General features: G+C 37.8%; 1 long non-coding RNA gene across 1 annotated transcript in view; it reads left to right on the top strand.

The window, feature by feature from the left end:
• Positions 1-3961: 3961 nt before the first annotated feature.
• The window catches only part of LOC127481597 (uncharacterized), a 46359-nt gene continuing 27332 nt past the window's right edge, over positions 3962-22988 (top strand). The window contains exons 1-2 of the long non-coding RNA XR_007908269.1: positions 3962-4174; positions 7501-7617. This is a non-coding gene — a long non-coding RNA (uncharacterized LOC127481597). The remainder of the gene's footprint in view (positions 4175-7500; positions 7618-22988) is intronic.

Genomic DNA, 22988 nt, shown 5'->3' with positions numbered 1-22988 from the left:
GGGAATGGAAATTGTAATACTCATTTGAGTTCAACACTCAGTTGAACGGAGAGGTGAGGCCTCTAATTGGCATTCCCAGCAACCGGCACAGGGAGGGGTGGAATTTAATTTCTTAATTTCTCCCTCTGTTTACTAGGGTATGAAACCTGGATCCAGAACCTGGAAAGTTTTCCAGCACCTGTGTCATCATCACCTTGGGTGGCGTCAAGACTTCTCATGCCTGGTAGTGCCTGTAAGGTGACATGTTGTTTCTTTTAAATTATTGCATGCTTTGGAATATTCAATAACTTCTGATTTAGCTTCTGATTGCAATCAACTTTAGAATCCAAAGCTCCAACTGAGTGAAAAAGAAATAACTCCTTAGTTTCTTTCCTTGACCATTCTGTTATGCCAGAACAAATGTTCCAGCTTTCCTATATACGTTCTGCTTGATTTCAGCCTTTTTTAACTTTAGTTATTTACTGTGAATCTTGCACCAAGGAAAATAAATCTTGAAAAGTCTTAGAAAATTCAAAATTTAACTTTCCAGAGCCTGGTAATTATTTTCTGAAGCAGAGTTTTGAAGATGAGTGCTTAGGGACATGATTTAGTGGTGGACTTGGCTGTGCTGGGTTAATGTTTGGACACGATGATTTTAAGGGCCTTTTCCAACCTAAATGATTCTATGATCAAGTTCTTAAGCAAGATAAGTTACACCTTTTCAATCAAAAGCTGAAAAATGGTAGAGTTAATGAAAAAAAAATGGTAAAAATGTAGTGTCTTGTGCTCATAAAATTGTATTTTTCATCAAAAATAGTTTCAAATTTTGGAACCTTGCAATATAACCTTTAAGACATGTATGTATGTAAAAGAAGGTTGATTACATCTGAGGATTATTTGTATTGCAAGATGGACTCCTAATTTCTGACGGTAAATGGAAGAAAATCATGAGGACCCTAAAATGACATTATAATATGTCTTATGTAGCCATTTTCTTTTTCAGTCAAATTCTGTCTAATAACCAACCTTTCTCTGAGACTGGGTATTTAGAATTACAAAGACTGGCACATGAGATTAAAGTGGTTTAGTCTTGTGTCCTGTTTCTGATACTGGACTGTATCATCTTCCTGAGAGAAGCACAGAAGGAATCTTCTACAAAATTATAGAAATTTTCTCTCTATGCATTTTTATTGTATTTGTCCCGCTCAGTTAGAATTTAGCTTTTGAGCGAAATCATAAAGATTTTGAGAATCTGAAAATTTTAAGAATAAAGAATTCTTATAATTGCCTTCATCTGCTTCACTTTCTAAGCTCTCTGAAGTGCCACCGAAGGTCTTTTTGCTCTGCTTGTCTGGACTTTTCCTGTGCTTACTTGCATCCAAAACAGTTGACACAGATCTGATGGGTTTGCTGCTTCAAACCAATGCTGTTGTCATTAGCTCTTCCCCCAGATTTCTTCAGAAAAGAATAATAATCAGAGAGTAAAAAAATTTATGTCTAACCTTATAATTTTGTCTCAGTATTAGTAAGCTTGTTCTATCTTACTGTAGTTTTACTCACACTTCTGCACTCTGCTCCTAAAATTAGAACAGAAGAGTAATTTAGTTTTTTAATCACAGAATCATAGAATGGCTTGGATTGCAAAGGACCCTTAAAGATCATCAAGTTCCAAACCCCCTACAACAGACAGGGACACCTTCCACTAGACCAAGTTGCTCAAAGCCCCATCCAACCTGGCCTTGAACACTTCCAGGGATGGGGCATCCACAGCTTCTCTAAGCTACCTGTTCCAGTGCCTCACTGCCCTCACGGTAAAGATTTTCTTCCTAATATCCAGTTTAACCTACTTTTTTTCCAGTTTAAAGCCATTACCCATGTCTTGTCACTACATGTCCCACTAAAATGTCACTATATGTCCCACTAAAATGTCCCTCTCCAGCCTTTTTGTAGCTCCCTTCAGATGCTGAAAGACTTCACTAAGTTCTCCCTGGAGCCTTCTCTTTGCCAGGCTGAACAGTGCCAATTTTCTTAGCCTTTCCTGAAAAGCCTTCAGGAAGTTGTTTAACCCAACCTCCTGCTCAAAACATGGCTTCAATGTTATATCTGGTTTCTCAGGCCTGCATCCAGCTGAGGGTTGAACATTTGCAAGGATGAAGGTCCCATAGCCAGTGACTGACCACTCCCTTTTTGGAATTTTAAAAATAAAAATTTAATATATTTACTCTTTGGTCTAACTCTCTCATATACACATCAGCTCTTTGATGGAAATTAACCTGGCCTAAATTCTATCTCTGTCCCCATTCACAGTATTTGCTATTGTCTGACTGCAGACCTTTAGAGGCACACTGTCAATAGGAAACAGCAGGGGCTGGTCCTTGTTTGAAATGTAGGGCACCCGAATCCAGACTTTTGACTCTGTCATACCCAGCTGCAACTTTCCACCTTCCTGCTAAATACCAAGCACTTTGTCTCCTGTCACATAAATCAGCCAGAGCCAGATTTTTCTATTCTAGCTGGGTTTGTGTGCCTTACTCCTCACTGGGTGCCTTCCAGGAGTACATTAATCAATATGACTCAGAGCTGTCTCTGGCGTTTTTGTTGTTTTAGTCAGCTTCTCCTCAAAGGCTACTGCCTGGACACCTTACAAGGAGTACTGCTTTTCTCAGCCTTTTCCAGTTGCAGGAAGGAGGGAGCACTGGGAGAGAGGATGAATTTGGTTTGTGAGAGATGAGACTTTTTTATTTGAATGAGAGATGGCATTTTTTATTTGAGAAATCTCTTTCTTTTGATCTAGTGCTGTCACTTTCAGTATGAGTTTCTGATTTTGCATTATCTACTAGAATGTCAGATCATTGTGATGGAAGCCATATATTGAGAGAGATAGATACACATATGCAGAAGTAAAGGCATTTAATTGAGACCAGTGGAAAACTAATATTGTGGTAATATTTAAAAATGGTAAATGGGACAACCCAGGTAATTATAGTCTTGTCAGGCTGACATCGATCCTTGGTGAAATAAGGGAACATCTGATATAGGGCTCAGTTAGTAAAGAGCTGAAGGATGGAATTAATGCCAATCAACATGAGTTTATGGAAAATAGATCCTGTCAAACTAACCTGATATCTTTTTTTTTTCAGATTGCAAGCTATTTTTTAAAGTAATAGTATTGATGTACCCTACCCTGCAAGCTATTTGACTTGATAGTGCATAACAGTTTCATTAAGAAACTAGAAAGACATAAAATCCACATGACACACATTAAATGGATTCTAACCTTTTCTTACTGATGGATGATACGATCTAATTGTAAATGCACTGTCATCCTATGGTAAAATTTTTCAGAATATTTATTCCTCAGTCACATGCAATTTAACACTTTTTCAGCATCTAGGAAGGAGTACAAGATTATCACTGATGAAGTTTACAGGTGATCAAAGCAGAATTTACTGGTGAGGGGCATAGTTCACTTTTCCAGTGAGTCTGTGAATGTTTGATGAGCTAAACATAAATCCCATCTAAGACCAACTGCGAAGTCCTACAGCTAAGAAGAAAGAGTTTACAGTAATACTATTTTTGTATGTTTAACGGTCAAAGGCTTTAGAGAAAGAAAAAGGTAGAAGTAATATCCTTTAGTAGGTCGAAGACTGCAGTTAAAAATGTGGACTATCTTCCTGGCTATGTGTGTGACTTCATTTCTCCATCTATATCATCCATTTTAATAATGAAATTTACTTTAACTCTAAACCTTTCCTTGAAAAGAATGCTGGCCATACAAGGTTGAAGATTATCTTGGAGCACATTATCTTTGAAAAAGCCAGGAGGTTAATCAGTAGTTAATCTGTGGTTAATTAATCTATCACAGTCTGGTTAAGTGAGTTAATCTAATTCTCAAGTATATAAGCAAGGGACTCATGTGATACCATTCCAGCAGTTAATTTTTATTGGTTTTAAAAATATATTGGAAATTTAGGGAGAAAAAAGGTGCAGGAGCAACTGGGGCTAGGATGACAGTTTTTCAGCCACACTGGATGATTTTCTAAAACAGATCCCTGAGAAACAATGCAGAAACTCACTCAGGGCAGTTACGGACTTCTTTTCTCACCACACACCTGCTTACAAACCCTTTTCAGCCTTCATGAAATCCCAATATCTCAAACTGTTTTCAATCCTTTCCCAGGAGGGAATGTTACAGGTAATACTGGTATTACGTTTTCTTCCTTCTTTTTTTTACCCACTCTCCTAAAGCTTTGTACTGTGATTTCCATCAAAACCATCCCTGAGTAGCACATTCTCCCCTTTCCTCCTCAAAAGTACGTGCTGTTTGGTAGTCTCTGTCATAGTATTTTGTCTCCCCCTCACTACGTCCCTTCATCTTTCACTAAGGTTTTACCTGTAGCACCTGAAACCCTTCACAGGCATCTCGTAACCTGACGTGACATGACTCTTGGAGCACAAACTGGTGTTTATGCAGCATGACAATGAAGTAATCAGAATAAATTGCAATGTCTGATTGTAATAGACACTACCACATGTGTGTCCCAATGTGACAAACTTTGAAGAAACATTTAAAAAAAAAATTTCCATTTAAAGACCTGAATGAATCAATTGACTACAGGATATTTCTATTACTTTGGCATTTTATCAATGTTTCTCTTAGGACTTGTCAGCAGTTGCAAGTTAATTCAAGCGAAGGTGGGCTGTGAATTTAAAATGAAACAACTACTCCTGAGTAAATTCACATACTGTTCTGCTGGAAAAACAGTGATCTACTCTTATTTAGTAAAATCATCCAGAAAGTTTCCTCTTTTGCATCTGAAAAAAATCGAGAAGGCATTTCAGCACCTGTGTTGTTTTACAGCAATAAAATAATTTCTATATAATTTCATAAGTAAAAAGCACTTTTCCTTCTTCAAAGTCCAAACTTAAGCAGGACCTACTCTGTGCCTACTCCTCCTCACTTCCACCTTGTCTACCAGTCCCTACTGAAGGTTGCTGCACAGCCACTGTTTTTTTTTTAAGTACATTTGTCCTACAGTAAACAGCAAATGCTCCAAGAAATACCTTTCAATTATGCTCTAACAAGTCCCTTTTGCTTCTTTAGAAGCTGTTGCCATTGACATCCCGTGAGCTCCTGCTTTATACCATCTAGGCATTCATTTCCTGTTATAAACATATATCCCCTAGGAGAATTTCCCAGTTTACTGTTACACTGAGTTTTAATGTCCTTCAAGAACTCCTTTTGGGGGAACTTTCCACAGAGTAGTGGATACTATTTTACCTCCTCTCATTTGTGTATCTGAAGTTCCTCTGACAGTTTATTCTTGTGCTCATCATCTTCTACACTTCCTTGGGGCTAATTTGCTTTTAAAGTTTATGGACTGGAGTTAGTTCTCTTTTGCTGCACGTGGACTAGTTTTGAACTCAAAATTTTTCTTGTTAAAATTGCCTCATGGAGCAAGTTTTCATCATGAAGTACATGTGTGTCAGATATCAAGCTTTCATAACTAAGAGTAATATTGTATAAATTGTGTCTAAGTACTGTAATTGTGCCCAAAGGCCAAAGTGATAAAAACCAGATTGGTGTTGTGTAAATGAATAGATAATAATTGCTTGTGTCCCAGAGGTCTTACAATCCAAAATTTTTTTTGTCTTTTAACTTAATTGGAAATAATTAATATTTATCACTTTTAACATCAAAATCCCAGACTGGGATCTGTTTTCTCCACCCCACTTCCCATTCTATATTCCTGTCTGCTTATTCAGTCCACCTGAGAAATAGTAGATAGAAATACTGCTTTAATCAGCCATTTTAGGGCACATTAAGAATACTCCTGACTGGGAATGGTAATGACTATCAGATTCAAATATCTATTACCTACTACAGAGCAATGAGGGTGATGAAGCTTGTGCAGGTACTGCAGATGTGCTTGAGATTATCCAAGTTCAATTGAGTGAAAGTAGCTATGGGTGATTTGCCTACTTAAGCAAAGAAGTGATCTTTGCCTTTCCTGCGCTTAAGGACTCTTTAGAACTGAATTAACACTTCTATTTTGTGTTGAATTAAAAGTAATGTTTTTAGTAACATGATTTCTTCTGTATCCATCCCATAGTATAGGAGTTATAATAATGATAAGAACTTCTACTCAACAAGCTGTACTTTCACTGTTCTGTAGTAGCTAACATCTAATGTTTTAAAGAGCTTTGCCTTTTCTTTTGTGTGTGTGTGTTGCAAAGCACTATTTGTCTAGAGAGAAAACATCCTAAAAGATCCGTACTAAGAGGCATCATCCATGATGATGACTGGATCAGGCCAGAACAAGGTTTGCTAGAAGTTAAACCAGAGCTATGCTAATGTAAAGCAAAAATTAGGGGACCACTTATCTGACACTGTTGCAATTACTTTCACGTATTCCTGTCCTGATAGAGCAGGTCACAGGCCTATATTTCACTAATGAGGTTAATCAAGACCCTGGGAAATGGGTACAGACATTGCTTTCGGGGTTAGGTTATACACATGGGGTCTGGTATCAAATCTCTGCAGTGATACTTGTAAAACTCCTCTGGCAAATCATAAATCACAGACCATTTATTTCTGTACCTTGTTATTAATCTGTGAAGGACTTAGATTCTTTAAGAAATATTTTAGTGGAGAAAATATTGTACTTCTATTTCTACAATAATAGGTTGCAATCCTCAAACATGCTATTTGATTTTTCCCATTCTAGCTAACTCATCATCAAATTATTTTAATAATGATAAAATTATTCAGCCTTTAAAGAAATGAGAAAACAAATAATCAATGCTGAACCATGTTGGTTGACTGTGTTCCTTTCTTTAATAATAATTTCTTAAAATGAAGCACATATCCTTTTTTCCTTCATCCTTACAATTTTGACTTGTTTTAGAAATCACTTACTTTTCTACTGTAAGGAATTAATGGAAGAGATGCAGTTTTGAAGATGTCCTCTGTGTTCTGAGTTTTCAGTAAAGGCTAATATAAATTTTATTTGTTAGATTAGGATTTTTGTTTTTATCCTACTCTGTAAATGACTGATACCCTGATGTGTAGCAATCTAGGTCTTTCAGGTTGCTAGAGAAACAAAATACTAAAAATCCAATGGTGTAATGTAGAAATTCTGTCTCATGAAGATTTTCTTTTACATGCTCCTATGGTGGCAGCCAAAGTTTCTATGGGGTCAAGAACTTTGAACTAAAGGTGCAAACTGTGAAGTATATTTGTCCTTATGCTGGAGCAGGAATATTGGTAGAAAAATATTTCATCTGTGGGTTGGAAAATGTGATTTGTCAAGTGAGTACCATCAAAAAAAAGGTATTGGGTACGAGAAAATCCACCCCAATTACAAATGCAAGATGTAAAAACTTTACTATGTAAACCCAACAGAGGAGGACAGCAGAAATAATCTGCTATGGGGTTCTAAGAGGCCTTCATTGGGCAGATGTGGAAGGATGGATGAGAAATCAAGTGACATTGATATGGTTTCTCTTACTCTTGCTAAGGAACAGCCTGAATGGTCCAGTCCTCAGCTGGCAAACATTTATGTTGCTTCTTGGTGCAGATGATGTCAGCCCAGCGGAATGCAGCCTTGCTCTGGCAACATGGGGTGCATCTACACTGTAAGTAAAACAGGCTAAAGATCACCAACCACCAGACAGTTTGCACATGCACAGATAAATTCTGTGAACCCCTTCGATAGGGTGGCTGCGGCCACACTTCATTTTGGGGATGTTCCCTGGGCTCCACGATATCTAGGCACAGTGCCTAGATATTGTCCTTCTGGAGGGAAAACACACCAGGGACTGTGCTGGCAATGAAATAATATCAACTACTGTGTAATTCTCGGGCTGTGCCCAGACTATGCTGGTTGACTGTCATGGACACAGCTCCAGGTGCTAAGTACAGCCTGTATACCTGCCTGGGCCAGAGAGAGTCTTGCTCTGGATGCAGCAGAAACACTGCACTGTGGTACGTGGACCTGCTTCTCAGCCTGGGCACAGCTCTGAGCCCACATACCTGGGTGGCCTCTGCTTCTGGAGGTACCTGTGGTGGGTTGTAAATGTGACTACTGCCTTACCTGAGAAGGTCCAACAAGCTCTTGAGTTTGCGGCAGTGAATAGTTCAGTGAGGCATCCATGGAGTGAAGGTGGTTTTGCATTTAAGCACTTCCCAGCCCATTTTCAAATTCAGACAAATTCACGATAAGCATAGTTTGTCAGAAGGTAAGTTATAAACAGAGGGAAGGACTACATTTGTCAAATTGGTGATTTTCTACCAATTTCTCACTCAGCTCCAATTCTCAACTATATCCCAGCTGTCTTGAGGATTAATTAGTTAATATTTATGGAGCACTGTGAAGATGAAGACTGCTAGAATGGTGCTAAATATTTTATTTACATGGTTTATAAACATCAGCCTGTTGGTCCCACATGGGGTTCAGCCCATCACCATGTTCACAAATTTCCACTGCAGGTTGAATCAGGATGGCTTTTATCATGATGTAATGTATTTTTATTGCTGTAGTAGAGCAAATGTATCCTTTAAATTATGTGATTAGTTTCAGTACAGCTCACTCTCCAGAATAGCTATCATAAAGTGTGAGACTTTGAAAGCATTGCCAAATTTAAATTTAGACTTCAGTCTATGATTTCATGTCAAAAATTTATGCACAACCTCATTTGTCAGGCAGCATTATTGATTTTATAATGTGTAATGTTTTTCTTATTGAAAAAGTGTTCCCGGGCCTGAGCTTATTAACACAGTGTTGATTACTCTTTGGGGGCAAGCAAACGGTTTTTCCATTTATTAAAGATGATAAGAAATGGGAAATCATGGTTTTTTATATACACATTATGTGAATGAAAATTATAGTTACTGATTAAATAATATGAGACTTGAAAATTAAAGTATAACACAATGTTTTCCCTTTTCAAAGTCGCATAAGTTGCTAGAAAGTCTACCTGTATTTAACAGACATATTAGGAATGTTATTTTTTCCGTTTTTTTTTTTTTTTTTACTAATAACAAAGTTTACATCAAAGGACAATACTATATAAGTTCTTTCATCAATGCCTGCATCATCTAAAGTGATAACTCCCTACCAGGGTCATCGCCATCATGCCCATAGTAAACAGACAAACACACCAGAGGATTATAGCTTTTGTAACGAATAAACAGCAAGAAAGTCGTGAAGGGTTTGGGGGTGGGAGGAGGGTATGTGTTGTGTTTGGGGTTTTGTTTCTTTGCTTGTTTTTTTTTTTTTTTTTTCTTTTTCATTTGTGTGATGATGGCCTGTGGAAATCTCAGTTATAGCTCTTACTAACTAAACAAAGAAGGAAGCAGCCTTCTCTCTTTACCAGAACTTCCTGTAGGATTATAAAGATATAAACTGTATAAAGCTGCAGTAGTGCAACATGGCATATTAAATCAATGAGGCACAGATAGAGCTTCTGGCCCTACTAGAGTCTTTCTAAACACCTCTGGCTTCAGTTTGGCCAAGATTTCATTAGTTATTTCCCATGACACTGCTCAGCAGGTACTCAGTCTTGTGTACCCTGACACATGCTCAGTTCTCAGTTCCTCAAATGAAGATTCAGATAGAAGAGATACTCAGCTCATGTTTTTCCCTAAAAGCTGTCTTATTTGCACATTCTGTTTTTCACCAGGGATGTTGCTGGCAGGAGCTCCTCTTACGTTGTGTAAACACATAAATAAGCTTTGCAGCAATTAATATTGGTCCACTTTCAAGACTATCCCCACATCTCCACTCCTTTGGAATCCATTATCAACTTTTTCATTATTAACACACCACTCAATTTGGCTTTATAGATTGCCTATAAACTCCTTCTATTATGCCATGTTCATGTTTATATCCCAAGTCTTTCTCTGCCTCCCAGAGGAGTCTAGGGAAATACCTGTTACTTTCAAAATATGTAGCACTGGGCTATTATGTTGCAGAGTTGATAGTGGCTGAATAGGCAACTTCATAGAAGTAATTCTTCATGTCCTCTCCTCCTTGATAGCTCAGAGTCTTGGTCTCCTCTAGAGACTCAGTGGCAGATGGTGGTAAAGTTGAAATTAGCTGAAATCTTGCACTCTTCCAATGATTATCTTCCTCCCTGGAATGCAAAGCAAGAGTAGATATATACCTTAAAGGAAGCCGATATGGGTCTTGGGCAGGCACAGCAGGGAATTCATTGGAGGATCTTCCTGTGAGTTTTCAACCTCCTCTCCTCCTTAAGTCCACTTGGATTTTTAATTATCTTTCAGATCCGCTTTTCATTTTGCTTGCTCAGAAATACAGAATAAAGCCTACCCCCTGTTTTCCATCCACTTCACTCAGTCTTCTGTCACAATTATTGTACTATAATCCTCTCTCTCTGTTTTAATCTTTTTCCATAGTCAGTTTATTTCAGAATTAGGGTTCTTATCCTTTGATCTATTAATTTACAGTTTAACCTTATGCTCTCTTTTTGCTTTTTATTTTGGGCATTACTGATGATTGCCTAAGTGACGAGAAGGCAGAGCAGGGCCTTCTTATTACACATTAAGGATCTCTAAAAGGAAGGCATTAGGGGAGTTCTCCTAAGGGATGGCTACTGGGAGAAAAATGCAATTTGGATTTGAAAGCTAAGCAAGAGTAGGGAAACTAGAAATGAAAGAACTGGGCAACATTACTCTGATGTTCATTCACTGAATGAAACATCTTATGGTTTAATTTGCTGACTATCTTCAAATAAAATGCAACTGATATATTTTAAAAAACAAATTCCCCCTCCTCAACACACACACCACATCCTGTAAAGTATTTTGATTTTTTTTCCAAAGTGAATAGCCTGGCTTTGGTATCAAATGCTTGAGAATGAAAAAAAAAACCCACACCTATTATTTTTTTTTTCCCAAAAAGTCAAGAAATACTTGGGAATGAAGTGAAACTTTAAATTGAATGAACTTTTTCTTTCAAGTTGAAAAATCTATTCGTTGCAGGAGCCTGTTCATGTATCGGAGGTAGCAAGCTTAACAGCAATATTGTTTAATAGAAAATGGGGGAACACACAAAAAGGGAAAGACAGAATGGTTGCCTGAGTAGACAAGACAGAGAGAGCACTGTACAGTTAAATAGGTGGACCTAGCACAAGTACTGACCCATTCCAGGAGTTCATAGCTTTTTTTCCTCATTTTCTTTTAGGTGCTGCTTTTTGGGGTAGAAGGCTAAAGGAGAGAGGTTGGAATCAATGAACTGATTCATAGTTTTATTGGCAGAGGTGTCCACTGGGAAAGAGTTTCAGGAACCCTGAGGTGATATAGTTCTTTAGATACCTACTTTCCAACTAACTACAAGGAAGCAATCCCATGATTCAATCCCCCTCCCACAAAATGGGAATAATACATCTCTTGCTCAGAGAGGTGCTGGAAAAGGATAAACCCAACAGCAGAAATAAGGCATTGCAGTTAGAGACACCACTGAAAGAATCTACTCAGAATTCTTAACTCCACCTGGCCTCAACCACAACCTCAGCCCTGTGTGGGGTCTTCTCACAGTAGTATATACATACAACTTAGAAGAACCAACAATGTCAATGCAGGAATTTTAAAGTAGATAATAAAATAGAAAAGAAAAAAAAAAGAGGAAAGTTGCAAAGATTGCATGAAAATGAGAGTAACATCTTTTTCAGAGTCTCTGCAATCTGTGATGTAAATAGAAAAGATACAGACATCTGCAAAGAACTTTTAATACATATGGGGACACATTTCAGATTGTTTATCCTGCACCCAAAACATTACACTGTGCTCCTTTGCATATTGGTCCATTTGCAGCAAGGCAAGGTGAGAAAAGCTGCAGTCACCACCCTCAATTTGTCTGCACAAATCATGTGTACTTCAAAGTCTGTCCTTAATGACTTAATTATTTGTTCCCCTGACACACAGCACTCTAAAAGTATGTGCCTAGAGGTGAGCAACAGTCACACCTCTCTACAGGAAGAAACCAGTGTGACAAAATATCAGACAGAGAAAAAAAGTCTGCTTCAAAACCAACTCTTTGCAGGCTGTGACTTTTGCTGAGGGGAAAAATAAAAAATCATGCATTTGCTTATCCAGATAAAAATAGTGCCATTTCCAAAAATATAAAATCCCTAAACCTGAGAGTATAAGAAGTGGATCAGCTCCTTTTAAGTCACATCTTCAAATTTGAACAATGTTGTGGCTTAATCTTAAAAAGCCTTGTCTGTAGTGACTTGTATTTTAAATAACTGACGATTCCAGTGGTATCTCTTTATTTATCTGATGCATTTTTACAAATCACTGTAATGTCTGAAAATCCTGATGCTATAATGAATGTTGATTCTAAAATAGATGTATAAATCCATATGTGAATATTTATTATCAGATTGGAACCTTGGTCTCTCTGGTGTGATATTCTGCTGTAGTAATGCCAGTGGCCAAAACACAGTAAGTGACCTCTCTTTATCTGGACACAAACTACACATAGTTTTATATATTTTTTTCAAAGTTTTTATAAAAATTAGAGCAAGTCCCAAGATTTTTCAAGTAGCTGAAAACTGATATCAAAGAAAGAACTCTGCTGAGTTTTGAAGCTGGCTGTGGCTTCTAGTTCTGGGCCAAGAGGTCTTTGTGAGCACAAGGAGGCATTTTTCTGAGCAGCATCTGCTTTTTCTGCTATGAAAAGGTTGGTGGTCTGCTGCTTTTTACTGCATATTTTTCTGTGGCAACTAGAGAAATATTAGTGGTGCATATACCTCTGCTTTATAGTATATAGACACTCAAGGAGATGGGAAAAGTTGCCCTGTAGTCTAGACTGTTATTAATGTGTCTGCTTCTTTAAAAGGTCAACCTATTTTAACGATCAATTCTGTGCGAGAAATGTTTTTTGGAATGAGTGCTGTGATATTCTTCTGATTTTGATTCTCTTAAACCACCTGTAAAGTAATAGAGGTATAAATATTAAATATCCCATTTCCTTTACAGCTTGGATTGATTGGGGGTGGAATTCTGATGGCCAATATGATTCATTCTCCGAAACCAAAGAAAATCACTCAGAATAATAGAGTACAACAGAACAGATTAGAACATGCCCCACCAGTGGTGCCAGCCCAAAACCTAAATTGCTATGGTGTTAGAATTCAGACAGCTGTTCTGCTTAAGGCAGAGCTGTGGATTTGTCCCCACAGATCATCCTTTCTTCCACCTTTCTCTGTTTGACTTTCCACTGGTACCTTATACTTGGACTTTAGTTTTGCATTTGAACTCCACATGAACAAAATTTCTCAGTAGAGATCTTCGTAGGCTCAAAACTTCATTGTGTGAGTTTGTTGTGCAGGAGCTAATACTGAAAAGAGTGTGTTTGACAGTGACTGTAAACCTGCATGCCGAGTTGATTCATTCTTTGATAAAGGACATATTTGGTCAAAAAAGGGAATGGCGCATTTTTCAGCAAGTACAAACACTTTTTGATCTTTTTTGTGCTTGTTTGTTGAAAAAAAAAAGGGCTTTGATGGCTTAGAGTCTTTGAGTAGAGTGTAATTTAACAGTATTTGTCCTATCAGCTATGAGAATCTCAGGATCAGGTTGCATGCCAGGGCAGCAGTGAAATTGTTCTAATAAATATACTCATTCAGCTGTGGGCTTTATTGTACAACCAAATGGTAATTGTCTGACTTCCAGAAACTGTCTCACAGACTGAGCTGCTTGAAAATGTGCTCTTTCCTCTTTTATTTCCAAATTCCTGCTCACAGATACCTTTTTTCTTTTTAACTGCTTGTTTGACAAAGGCTGAAGAAAGGCTAAGATACTTAATGTCTGCTTTGCTTTGGTTTAAAAGTGTTGTTCTTCAGGTATCCAGCCTCTGAGCTGGAAGAGAGGGATAGGGAGCAGTATGAAGCTTCATAATCCAAGCAGAAATGGTCAAGGACCTACTCCACCACTTAGACACAAAGAAGTGTATGGTCCCAGATGAGATTCACCCAAGGGCACTGAGGGAGCTGGTGAAAGAGCTTGCCAATCCTCTCTGCATCATTTACCAGCAGTCCTGGTTAACCAGGGAGCTCCCAGTTGACTGGAGTTTGGCCAATGTGATGCCCATCTACAAGAAGGGACTACAGGCCTGTCAGCCTGACCTTGGGGCTGGAAAAGGTCATGGAGCAGATCATCCTGTCATCACGTGACATGTACAGGACTATCAGGAGATCAGGCCCAGACAGCATGGGTTTCTGAAAGACAAGTCCTACTTGACCAGCCTGATCTTCTATTACAAGGTGACCCTCTTGGTGCCTGAGAGACAGACTGTGCATGTTGTCTACCTGAACTTTAGTGAAGCCTTTTACACCACTTCCCACAGCAGTCTCCTTGAGAAACTGGCTGTTCATGCACCGTACACTGGGTAAAAATTGTCTAGATGGTAGGGCCCAGAGAGTGGTGGTGAATAGAGTTCCATGCAGCTGGTGGCTGGTCACCAATAATGCTCTGCTCTGCAGAGGGATCTGGATAGGCTGCATGGATGGGCCAAGGCCAATTGTGTGAGTTTTAACAAGGCAAAGTACTGGATCCTGCTCTTTGGTCACAACAACCCCCTGAAGTCCTACAGGCTTGGGGAGGAGCAACTGGAAAGCAGCTTGGTGGAAAAGGACCCGGGGGTGCTGGTCAGCAGTGGCTGAACATGAGCCAGAGTGTGCCCAAGTGGCTGAGAATGCCAAAGGCATTCTGGCCTGTATCATGACCAGTAGAGCTAGGGCAGTGATTGTCCTCTGTATCTCAAGGGACACCTTATCTCTCTTTACAACTATCTGAAAAGATATTGTAGTGAGGTGGGACATGGTCTCTTTTCCCAAGTAACAAGCTATAGGTTGAGGAGAAATAGCCTCGAGTTGCACCAAGGGAGGTTTAGATTGGACATTAGAAAAAAAAATTGTCAGGTATTGGAACAATCTGCCCATGAAAGTGGTTGTCACCATCCCTGGAGGTATTTAAAAGATGTGTTGATGTGGGACAAGATTTAGTGGTGGACTTGGGAGTTTGGATTAGTTGTTGAGTTCAGTGATCCTAAAGGTCTCCTAACCTAAACAGTTCTATGGTCTATGTCCCTAAATCTCAGTCACCTGGAAACCTTTTGTTACTGTAGGTGAGTATATTTTCAATATTTATTTACTTGAGACTTCTGAAAGTGAGGTAGAGTGATAAACAGATATTCTTCATACTTCAGGGAAAAAGCAATCTTTGTAAATGCTGAATGGTTTCATGTAATACAGCTTATCTGCTAAAAAAAATATAAATTCCTCTGACTAAAAGTCATCAGGGAAGAATTAAAATAACAATTACACATACAACATTTTTCACTATTGCTCATTATGTGAGTTTATGTGACTGAGATATGTTTAAAACAAACAAAACTAAAGATGCTTTCAGTGTTACTGTGCCTACCATCCTAGTGTTGAAGTTATATTCCTGTGGAAATACATGAATGGTCACCTTCATCTGAACTAAAGGGAAAAACACATAAAAAATCACAATTTGGATACCTCTAAGGTTTACCTGTATGTATGTATATGAATGATACAGAAGATATATAGTATCTCTCTATCTCATGTGCCTATAAAACACACACAAATGCATATGATTAGATCTATATGCATATGGGGCTTCCTACAGAAGATAATTTACCTTTCATGAAAACTTTTTCAGTACTTTTTCTATTAAGAAATATGGTAAAATATGGTTATAAATGATATGATACAACAGTGCATGGTTAGTGGCCCTTGGCAGTTTTTCATTCCAATTATCCCTGCGTCTGGTGAATAGTTTGTCCTCCTTAAAGACTTAGTGTCCCTGGCTAGCCTATCAATGAGGAAATTGCATGTTGATTATGTGGTTTGGGGACTGTGATTATTTGTTTAGAAATTGGATTAAAGTCATCAGCTTTTTTCCTGTTATTGCCCATTCAGAAAGTTGTTAGCATAATACCTTTAAATCACATGAAAATAATTACTAAGATGGAAATGAAAGATTTCATATTTCAGCACATCTCTACCATTCTTTACTCTTCCTCACTTCTACACAGTATTTATAAGTATTTAAAGCTAATTAAAATGAGGATTGAACTGAGTGATCTGAGAAAAAAGAAAGAGTTTCATTCACATTCTTTTTTAAGATTTCTCAGTGAATCTCTGCAAGGTCTGTCTTCCCTAGAAATACAATGGAGGGGTAGCTGGATTGCTCTGGGATTGGTAATATGATGTAGGGTCTTTTATTTCTGCATTGTCAGTACAATACCAGTCTATGTCTGTGACTAAAAGTTGTTACCATCTGATGGCTCTTCAGTGGGCTATAGGAAATGAGTTTCATGGTTCCAGTTTCCAGCAGTGAGGCATCCACATCAGAAGAGCCATCATTGCACTTGGCAGTACTAATTGGCACCCTTGTCACCAGCCAAGGACTCTAATGGGCTGATGGTAGTCCCTTCTGATCAGAGCTTAGGAACATTGCTGTTGAAGCTTTTATTCCTGCTCCCTGTGCAGTACCTTTTTTTGTGGACAGACAGAGACATTTCCAGAACTGTCAGTCTGGTACATTTTTCCACAAGTTACTATACTCTAATAAAAAATATTTTTGTCAAAAATTTTTTGCAGAAAGTTGCAATGGGCTTATTTTGTTTTACTTTTAAATACTGCCTTTCGACAAAGGTGTTTAGAGTGTATTAGGACTTCCTATATTGTACACTTGTATGTTGTTAATAATTTTGGGGAACATAATTAAAATCATGCACTATCTTAGGTACCCATGAGGCTTCTACAGTGTCACTGAATTTTATCTTCTTAATGTATTCTTGCTGCATCCTTTTGAGGCTAGAACACCTAGTCTTGTCATTTTAGAAAAGTGGAATAAGGGATGTGGACAGATATCTTCTTCCAATTCCAAATGCACTGGTTTGTAGAAATCTCTGTCCTCCGTCGCCCTTCTCTGAGAAGTTATTGACTCCACTGCTGCTCTGGAAGAGCAGGTTATATGAATGTCCCCCATGTTGCTCCAGGGAAAATCAGACTAACTCTTTCAGACCACCCAATTATTCTACTAAAAGTAGCCTTGCAAATTTTGCCTGAAGGCAGTTGGAGAAATTTCATATATGCTTTCACCAGCGTTTACATGAGCTCAGCAAATTCTTGTAGTGTGTAACGATGAAACCTTAATTCCTCTTCTGATAAAGATGTGACCAAAAGAGAAAGTTTTTCCATACTGGAGGCACAAGAAACCTTATTAGATCTTTAGGGCAAAAAAAGAAACTTAGGCAAGTGCTAGACTAGCCAAGTGACATTAGCACTTAAAAAAGAATTAATGCTACTAAACAGAATTCATTCCAGAGACAAAATAAGGCTCAATTCAGAAGCGTACATATTTTTTCTTTAGAGATATGAATATTTCTTTAAGGTCAATGAGATCATTTACATATTGAATCTCATATACTTGCTTACACACCTTACTAAACTGAGATTTATGATAATAGCAACATTTAAAAAACCATTAAAAGGGTTAAAGAAAATTGGGGTGGCGAAAGACAGAGGGCAAGAGGAAAAAGCAAGAAACAACATGAAAGAGAAAGATGGAGATAAGTAAGGAAAAAGAAAAAAAGGAAAAAGAGAGAGAAAACCTTACATTTCTATTCTGTTGTTAGACCCAAATGTTATTTAAGATTCTGTAATGTTTTAAAAATTGCTTTTTACTTTCAGTATTTTGCCTGTGATCAGAGCTGAAAGTGCTAAAATACTATGAAAAAAGCTGTTTTATTGTTAATTTTGACCATGGACAGAAGAAGAATTGTGAAAAATACCAGCAGCAATCTTTCACATTGCATTTCCTTCCAGTTTGAAGTTTCAAGCTGTTCGGATTAACACTTGATTTTGGATCCTAATCGCAATCAAACTTCAACCTTTTCAGGTACTGTTATCATTAATTAGGAGAGCTGAGTTTGTGTTTACATAATAATAAATAGATATTGAGAGCTGCCTCTGAGAGGATGTGAGTTCCAATGAACTTCCATTATATCACTCGTTCAGCAAGGTATGATAAATTAAATGGTGGAAGTCAATACCATGAGCTCTGATCGGAGTGAAAATTTTCTGGTTATAATAAAGGTCTTTTACACTCAAACTGCTTAGGTCCTTTTACACTGTTTATAACTGTGACAGTCGAACAATACCCATGATCTCTGTAAATCTACTTTTCCAATCACTGACATTCATTAAGAATGAATCTGACAGTTTGTATTCTAATAATTATGATGCATTAAAGACTAATTATGTATTTTTCTTATTAAGCAGTCTATATTATTGATGAGAATAGTAGCCATGACAAAACTTATGAATTATCTGCACATTTGCTTTGAAGAAAAGAAGAAAAAGGATAACAAGTAACTTCTTGGAAGAGGAGGAGCTTTCTGGTTTCCATGGTTTTAAAAAATTGCCAATTTTGAATTTTGATACTTCCTCCAGTGCATGTGCCATAGACCACTATATGAACCAGAATAATGAACTAGACGTAGGCTTGAAATGCTAGATATATGTTTGAATCTAATATTTGTAAAGAAAGCAAAATCTGTAATGATACAAAGCACTCTAGCAAATGAAGTTCCCTCTCACACATAACAAGGCTAAAGGAAACAATTAAAAAGAGACTTTTTCCAAAAGGGAATAATCAAGATTGTAGTCTCTTTCTGTAACTAGAGATAATTTCTGAATTAGAAAATGATCAAAATTTGTCTCTCACATTTAATAAGGAGTATATAGAGCACATTGGATGTCAAAATAGCTATCCATGTACCTAGGCCTGTTTTCCCTGAAAATTCATCAGTTGAAATGCAATCAATCATATTTTGTCATTTTGAGTCAGATTCACTACTGTTGCTGATCAGCTTTATTGAGGTTAGGGAAAGGATGGTGTCCCATAGCACCTGATGATCCATCTCCTTTTGTAGGTCCCGTAATTATACATGGTGGGCTGTGAGATTGGTGGTTTTGCTGTCATCTGCCAGTCCTTTTCAATATCTTGCCTCCAACAAATATATTTTTCTTCCACTAGAGTGGTCACTGGAACTAAGTTCAACAGCATATTTTTTGCACTATCTAGACTTATGATGCAGTAAACCCTTGTCTATGAGGTAGTAAAAGAGGTTCATTTACCTCTGAGGGTTTCTACTGACCATAACTAAGTGAAAAACTGTCTTCAGAACAATTCAGCATTAGATTCATTATAGAGTCATGAAGCCCCAGTGAAGTCTCACGGAGACCTTAAAGGATAATTATGTCTAGAAAAAGTTTTATTTATGCATAATGCATTAATTTATTTATGCATATATATATATATATATATACATCCACTGGTCAGATTATGTGACCAATACATCTGTTCTAGAACAAGCAGCAGTCACAAGTATTGAGGCCATGCTACTGAGAACACACCTGTGCTGGGCAGGACATGTCTCAAGGATGAAGGACCACTGCCTCCCTAAGATCTTGCTTTATGGTGATCTTGCCACTGGCGAGAGGAGTACTGAAGAGAAGATACAAGGACTCCCTGAAACAACATCTCAGCCTTGGCCATATTGATCAACATAGCTGGTCTACTCTGGCCTCCAATCGGGATGTCTGGAGACACACCATCTATAATGCTGCTGATGCTTTTGAGAAAGCACGCAGGATCACTCTTGAGGAGAAAAGACAATGCAGAAAGAATCGTGTCTTGCCGATACCACCTAAGGAATCTTTCTGCTGTGCCTTTTGTAACTGGACTTATCTGTCTTGCATTGGCCTTTTTAGCCACCAGCGCGCTTGTAGCAAATGTGGGGAGAGTCCTTCCCAAATCTTCATTTGGGAAGCCTAACCATGAATGAGTGAATGAATGAAAATGAATATATATATATATGTGTATGAGAGAGCAGATCTTCAGCTAAGTAGTTGCATGCATGGGAAAATTGATAGAAACACATTGGAGGGACTTTTCTGATATATCAAATCCAAAAAGAGAGAAGTGAAAGAAAGGACAGCTGCTTCTGGAGGAAACACTCCTTTCTTGGTTTTCAGTCCATGTACAACACTGAAATGCTGATTCAGTTTGAGGGCTTTTTAAAGTTACCACACTAAAAGAAATGGAACATCTCTGAGGGATATTTTTTGACTACAGAGTAAAGTAAAAATTAAAGCAGTATTTAGAAGACCACATTTCCAAGCTATGCTATGTGCTTTGATAGTGGCTTCCACTAAAATTAAACATTTTCTACTAACATTTTCTTTCTAATCCAAGGCTCTTAGATGGTACTGGAATATTGTCTGTCCTCATGTTGTGATCCAGTTGCATGCCAACACAGCTTGTTGCTGAGGGATGAAAATGGGATATCACACATCATTCATCACTAATTCAGATGTCACTCCTACGTAATATCTAAGACTTTACCATTAAAATAACATCATCTGAAATTAAAGTTTCAAGAGTTATTGGTACTATATTGATTGTCCTTCATCAATGAAATCTTTGTAATAGAATTGAATCATAAAATTGTTAAGGTTGGGAAAGACCTCTAAAGTCATTGAGTTCAAAGATTCAAAGTTATTGTGAGAAGTGGATAGTCCTGAGTAAGGTGTTTTTTTGTGTCAAAAGTCTCAGGAAATTTCTGGTGAGTATTCATGAGAAAGATTTAGCAAGCTTACATGTAAAGACACTCTTCAGGGGTATGTCTTCAAATGAAATCAAATGTTGAAAGCCATGACCTAAATGTGTAATATGGATATGTGTCTCATACAATGACTGACACAGAATTAGGCAAAGCCATCCATGTCTGAGGGTATCAAAGAAATTGCACTATTAGCATAAGATCTTGTAAGCATTCCTCTAGAATGGGGAAAGAACAGACATTTATGGTGGAGTACAGACAATCTCCCTCCTTCAGATATTGCTCTGGTTGTGAGGATTAAATTCTCCACATTTTCAGCACAGAAAAATGCAGAGGAATGAGTGTCATGATGTTTTGTGTTGTCCCAGAAGAGCTAAAGATGTGGAGGTACAAAACAGCTCTTTTGAGTATTGAACATCTGAAAACTGTAAAAGGAGAAATTCAGAGCAATGTCTTATCCCCTTATTTCTGGAGCTCATAAAATTGCTCTGAGAAAGAAATATATACTTTATAATAGACTAGATAGTGATAAGCAGAAAGTTTTTGAAGAAAATAGCCTATTGGGAAGAAAGCTTGGGATAACTTCAAAAGGTTTTTGTGGACCATATTCTCTTTCCCACAGAAATAGAATACTGAGTCAAGGATGAACCATATTTTCAGAATAAAACATAACCACTTCTAGAGAGTGCAATTCCTATCTCTCTGTTTACCAAAGATTGTCCTCCTTCTTTATTTTGCTTATAACCACCTCACCTCTTTACTCCTTGTATTTGAACAGCACCGTAAGCCGATAGATTTCTTGAACTATGTTCTTCAAGCATGTCCTCTGGGGCCACTGCATGGACCTGTCACGTGCTGAGGTGGTGTTCTGGGTAGAAGATGACTTTTTCTACTCTGATAAAACATTTCTGGTGCTAAAACATTTCATGACTCGGGCCACAATGCCAGATAAGACAGAATGGAAATATTCTGTCTTACCTGACACTGTGACCCAAGTCATGAACTGATCATGCTTGCTATTGGGCACTTGCCAGCTCTTAAGACTTTTTTTATTATAAGATATCACAGTTTTCCACACCGTGTTCCATCAAATTGTTCCCGGAGTCCTTTCTGGCTTGGATTGATCCACTTCTTTATGAAAATAAGAGAATCCTCTTCTTAAGCAGCTGCCATTTATCAGTGTTTCTCAATGTGCGTTCTGTAGTCTGCCACTAGTTTGTAATAGCTGAGATGGAGGCTAAAGAATGACATTAGAATCTTACATTTTTTCCCTATATAAAAGTACTCTTACATAACTGGGTGAGCAAGCAAACAAAACCACAAACAAAATAATAATTAAAAAAGAAAAAAAACAATGGAAAATACAAACAAGGATTCAGAAATTAGTCAACTAAAAATTTGACTAATAGAAAACCATAAAAGATGATGTATGAGTATTTTTTTTAAAAATACATGATGTTTTAGTTTAAAAAAAAATGGGGAAGCACTAATCTAGATCATACTGAGTATAGTAAGCCATGTCATGTAGATTCATGCAAGAAAAAAGAATGATTTTCTACAATGATCTCTGACTTCAGGTGTCTGTGGCTTTTCTGAGACATCTTAAAAGATAGCTACTAAAAGCAAATCTTCAGTCAGTTACATTCCCTGACTCAGAGGTTACACACTGAGCTATACATAATCATGCAATCGTTCCAAAACCAGCAATTTGCCTTAATTCTCCTGTTCTATTATCCTGTGTGCATTTGTCTTTTGTTGCAGTTTTTGTTTTAAATCCGTAGTGATTGTCACTACCTGCTAAAAGCCTGGCATGGCTACATCACCAACTTCTGTGAGGTAAACCATCAATATGAAACATCTGCCATTGTGCTGCATCACCCACTGAAAAATGAATCGTTCCTGCAAGGATCTCAGGAGTATTGTGTTTATTTCAATAACTATTTCACAAGTTTTTTTCCATCGTGTGAGAACAGTTCAGCCCCGTTGGCTGTTCTCTCATTTTAAGCTGAGAATGTTGCATATATGCTATTACTGTTCCATCTGCAGTGCTCCAGCCACACACAGCTAGCTTGACTAAGGACAGGGGCAAAGGGGCCTACCCGGGAGAAAGCCAGGAACAGAATTAAGACACAACATGGTTTGTTTTAGTTCTCATTGCTCTGATTTTTATCTTCCTTTCCTTGGTGAACAGTTTCTCCTCTTTCCTGTTATCTACAATTTCCCCCTGCATTTCTCCAGTGATGCTCACCACCCCGGGCTCATGGAGTTCATTCAGTCTGGAGGGCTGATTTCTTTTTTTTTTTTTTTCTGGGAGCTTGC

The sequence above is a fragment of the Manacus candei genome, unplaced genomic scaffold, assembly GCF_025592945.1.
Source record: "Manacus candei isolate 608988 ecotype Guabito, Panama unplaced genomic scaffold, ASM2559294v1 h1tg000007l, whole genome shotgun sequence".
Taxonomy (NCBI): Eukaryota; Metazoa; Chordata; class Aves; order Passeriformes; family Pipridae; genus Manacus; species Manacus candei.
This window is presented reverse-complemented; position numbering and strand designations above follow the sequence as displayed.